A 5,378-nucleotide genomic window follows, 5' to 3' on the forward strand; every position below is an offset into this window, starting at 1 on the left:
TTGATAACCTTGAATCACTATCGAAAAGCACGATGCACCAAGTATCTAACGAATAGTAACGATGTACCGTGCGTTTTTTTACTAATAACATAAGAGAAAGACTTTTATAATACAACATAGATAGAAACAGTGCAAGTTCTTGTTGGGGTATGAAGGAAAACAGGAAGATCCTCAATAAGTTAATGAGTATATTCTAACAAAAACAATATATTCACCATTGGTTAAGATATTTTTTAATTAATTATAAGAGAAATTCTTTAAAAAGAAATATTTCAGCTGTAAATCTCAATAAACAAAATATAATAGGGAGTGAGTCAAAACCGGATATGCAAACAACTAACTTAAATAACATGTTATAATGATATTGTATGATTCATAAAACGAAAATATAGTAGTATAGTAAAAGTGCGGTTTTAATGTTCTTGAATGAAGTCATATATATGTGAGGTAAGATGAAGGGCACGTGGTTAAAACAATAAAACCGTAGGACCGATTAAGAGTTTATTAGAGGAAACTAGCGTTACTAAGTTACTCTAATGGTCGGAAAAGAATGAATGACCCGGGCAGCCTCTCTCCTGGCCTCCATCGGTTATCCTGAGAGAGGGAGAAAACGCCATTCTAGTATTGCTATTTCTCAGAATATCCGAAGGAGATCTTATCCCAACCGAAAGTGACGCATGCTGACATATACATTTTATTATCTCGCTTTACATTATTAACTGTTAACGGGTACGTGAATATAGTCGAGGCAGTTCAATACATCAATTTGATGAAGCTATTCTGATTCCTGATTGTAATAACAAGATTTGAAGACTCAAAGTATAAAAGATAATAGATAATATGTATGTAAATATTAATATATACTTACAATTTCCCAAGTCATCCAAAAACCCGGTAATAGAGTATTGCCATCTATTTTATGATCAGTCTATTCAAAGTTTTTTTAGTAATGCGTCGTGGATATTTGTGACGTCGAAACATTGCAATGTTGCCGCATCAACTATAAGTTTTAGTGCAGCTTGGCTTTGACAAAACTACAAGAAAATTCTAATTTAAACAAAATAATTGAACAAAAATGTTATCAAATATAATTTATTCTTACATTATAGTATATCTGAAAACTACAGTTAATTATACAGCTACAATAATTTATAGGTAAGAGTTAAAACCTCTTAACACTATTGCATTAAGGAATTTTACATACGTCCAACAAACGGACTGCCGGTTGTCAGATGTACCCAAAATTATACAAATTATTAGTTATTATTATTATAGATTAAAAACCGACCAACGTTATTTTAGGGCTTTGATTATTTTCATAAAATTTAAATCGCACTATAATTTCCATTAGAGAGATAATTATTAGGATGATATTAAATAATATAATTCCGTACAATTTTATTGAAAATGTTTTTAGAGGGTTGCGCTTTTGAGATGTAGCGCTAAATATTAGTGTGATTATTGTGAATAACATCGCTTACAAAATGAAGAACAATACTTTAGATTCACCTAAGAAAACCGGTCTACATACAAAATGAGTGATGAATCTTGACCATATTGATATAGGCTCTATTCGAGACCAAATTTACAAAATGTCTAAGAACAGCCAGTACACAAACTATTTTAGGTTAGAACGAATGAGAGAACGAATACTAACTGTTTTGTAGATATGGTAAATGAATGGTGTACACAGATAGTAGCAGAAGAAATAAAATATACACTGATACCAAGATGACTTGACAAGTAAACATACCATCGAAGTAAACAAGAACTAAACGTAAAAAGGTAAAGATGTTCTCGAATGAAAATAAAATACGTTTTTCAGATATACAATTGTTAATTAGGTGGATTAGGCGTCCAGGGGAAAACCACTACATAAAAAAAACGCGCCTAGAAACTCTAACTCATGGGTGGTTTGGAAAAGAGTTAAATGTAAACAAAACAAATCTAACCTACAAACTATTATACCTGTGTTCTTAATTGTAGTTTTAAGTATTTCGATATATTTTAAATCACCAAATGTCTATCTTTTTAAAAAAGATCAACTGTTTTGAGCATTCTGAACGAGAAATAATTAGAAAAATAATAGTTAGGTGTTGTTAGTCTTGATGGATGATAAAAGTGAACAGAATAGCAGAAGGCAAAAATAAAAGATTTTTTATTGTAATATTTAAATATAACACAGCTTATATGTGTAATATACAATTATATACTTACAATACATATTTGGCAAAGAAAAGATTTTAAAAAACATTTCAAAATCAACAGTCTTCAACATATATACTGTACTGTACTCTGTATATAGCTTATTAAATTTTGTATATTTAAAAGTATAAGTTTTTTGTTAAATCTGTTTAGATAGAAAATTCTAAAGATTTTCCTTTGATATAATTGAAATGTAAATTTTACATATATTTAAATAAAATGTATTTTTAAGCTTATATTGCCTTTTTATTAATAAAATATTTTAAATTTCCCACTACTCAAATTATCAGTCGCGCTCTCTGGTGGTAAATTAATGCTAAACTTGTTCACAAGTAATATAAACAAACATCTGTGTTTTGTGGAACAGCTACTATAAACAAACCATTTAGTTCTCTCAAACTGAAAAACCGTTAATGTTCTCATGCCCTTAACATCTTAGCTCATCATAGATGTAGTGTCATCGCTCAAACTATACAACAATTGAAGCACGAACTATTTCCCAACCAGATGGAAAAAATCATTATTATCCCCATCTATAGCCCTAATAATCCTTAATGTATAATATCCAGCTACAAACGTATCTCCGTTTGAATAACTGAAACTGATCATTTGGATGCTAATCCCAAAAAAACGTGTTTCTCTCTACCAATGCAGTTTGATGCTAGGTAGATCTACTACCGATACTTTTATGGAACTGAAGTTCACAAGAATTCAGCGCTTCGGAGATTCTCTAATCCTGCTGTCTTTTGATCGTTCTCGTCTAAGGGACCCTGACTTCTTGGCTAGAAGCCTGTTCCTTTTTTTCCACTGACAATGCTGATTTTACAGATGAGCTAAAGAGAAAATAACAATTATTTGTATTACTGCATTATCAAACTTTAACATGATTGCTCTAAACCAGTGAGATCAATCTGCTTGCTATAGCTATATATATATATATATATATATATATATATATATATATATATATATATATATATATATATATATATATATATATATATATATATATATATTCAGCTTGTTTTGTCTGCAGCTATGTGTTAAAATAAAACAACCATTGATACAATCTGTGGTCCATCAAACAATACAATTGTGAGTCCTGTCAGTTTTATAATGTCTGACAAGTCATCATATATTATTTGAAAACTAAATTTCAAAAAACAGAACATTATAAAATAACGTATCTTTTTCCAGACAAATTATTCAATTGTTCAATTTATGATCTATGGATGACTTGAACCATACATAAAAGCCACCGAAAGTGGCTTTTGCTGACTTTTGGTGGCAGCGTATCTAGAGTGTGGTTTTAGCTTTCTCCTTTGTACGCGTTGCACGTCCATCATATTTGGAGCTGGAGAAGTGACTGCACTAGTAACAGTACTGTTCATTTATTTATTTATTTTGCGAATTTATCTTAATCCTAGAGAGGCCTATTAACCATAGTGGCAGTAGGTCTCGCGCGTTACTTCCTTTGATCTGTTGCACGTCATTATTGTTAGTGTTAGAACATAAGATGGCACGTCGCGGGCTTTTTTTCCGTTCGTAGCGTGTGCACATATCATACTTCAATCAAGCACAGTTTGTCATTATCATATCAATTATCGCTATTATGGTTATTATCCATTATATGTTGTTTGTTGGCTATATACATCCATTATGTGTCTATCTATGCCACTATCATAAACGCTATAAAAGATGGCTCCTATCGGCTCTTGGTGACTGCGTATCTAACGTGTTTGCCTCTGGCTTTTGCCCCTATATGCATTGCACGTTCGTCATAGTCGGAGTTAGAACAATGGAATTGACACATTTACATATGATGTATATAGCTAATGGCCAGTTGCGTCCATTATTTCCTAGCACAGTTTATCATTGCTATCAGTTACTGTTGTTATCTGTTTAATGATTCTCTGATTTTATAATGATTGTCCGCCAATTATTGAGTATTATGGATTACGATTATTGCTAACCATTCTGGTTAATCTCTCATCTACTGCCTACCATTGTTTTCGTCTTGATTTGAGATTATCGATGGTCGATTACCAGTAATTATCGATATATTCACTTAACATGCCATTATTATCGATACTGCTATACCTGCCAGTATTTTGACTACCAATATCGTTACATATTAATTTCCTGATAATAGAAGCATCTATCCACGTAATATGTCAATTATATTTTAATTTCAACTTTGTCAGTGAAAATTGGTTGCACAGGTACGTTTAATTATGTTTGCAGAATTATCACCCGACCACCTCGAACATCAAGATCTTGCACGCTTATTTGCATTATTTAGTTTGCCATTTATTGAGTATGTAGTTGTTATATCAGTTGTTTTGATCTCTATTTTTATATATTTAAGATGTTTGATAATTTTATATTGTTTTATAAAATATAATTTTATTTTACGCCCTGGGTTTAAAAACAACCCTGCACAATATCATTAGGAATTCCAAGCTTTAATGATTTTAGATATTAGAATATGATGCCACAATTTATCGAAGGCTCTATTCAAAACAAGGGTCTAGTTCTGGAGAATCCGCGCATACGCGAAATGATTTGAGTTTGCAACGTTGCCAGTTATTGAAAAATATACTGCAAATAGAATAAATTATCTTGAATTCACAAGTTAACATAATATCATAGAACCTAAAATTTCTGTTGAATTAAGATATTTTTATATATTTTTCGTCTCCTATAATAAAAAAAATGAAATATGAAGAATCTTTTATAAACATCTTTGATTTGATGAGATGCCTTTCGAAACGTTAAAGTCCAGGTCTGATATTGTATTACTGTCAGAAGGCCGGTAAGTTGGTTCATACCCTTAATGATAGTTACAATTTATAATATTTATTGCTTCGAGTAATTCGTTTCCTTTTCGAGGGGTTATTAATCGCAAACCCCAGACTCTCCGTTTAACATTAAAGTCCCCTCCAATACTAAACATTGCGCCTAATTTGAAAAATAAACCTCTGTATTGTTGTTATGTTATTCTGTATCTTGGTGGATGGTCTATAGCTCCTATGTTTATTCCAGCGCCGCTCTTTTCAATGCTAACTATCGTAGCTTGTATTTCTTCTTTTTCTTTTATTTCATCTCGTCTTGTTAGAAATGCTTCATATTTTGTTTTATTATTGTAATTGAGGTGTACAGTCCAGTATGCA

The 5,378-nt window shown here is 31.2% G+C and overlaps 1 long non-coding RNA gene across 1 annotated transcript; it reads left to right on the forward strand.

Annotated features, from left to right (window-relative positions):
* On the forward strand, nt 1-2,441 carry LOC143203518 (uncharacterized). Its single transcript, XR_013007356.1, has 2 exons — nt 1-1,785; nt 1,845-2,441. It is a non-coding gene; the product is annotated as an uncharacterized LOC143203518 (long non-coding RNA).
* Nucleotides 2,442-5,378: the final 2,937 nt, after the last annotated feature.

The sequence above is a fragment of the Rhynchophorus ferrugineus genome, unplaced genomic scaffold, assembly GCF_030347505.1.
Source record: "Rhynchophorus ferrugineus isolate W39M unplaced genomic scaffold, kcgeb_rfMv2 rfM10, whole genome shotgun sequence".
Lineage (NCBI taxonomy): Eukaryota > Metazoa > Arthropoda > Insecta > Coleoptera > Curculionidae > Rhynchophorus > Rhynchophorus ferrugineus.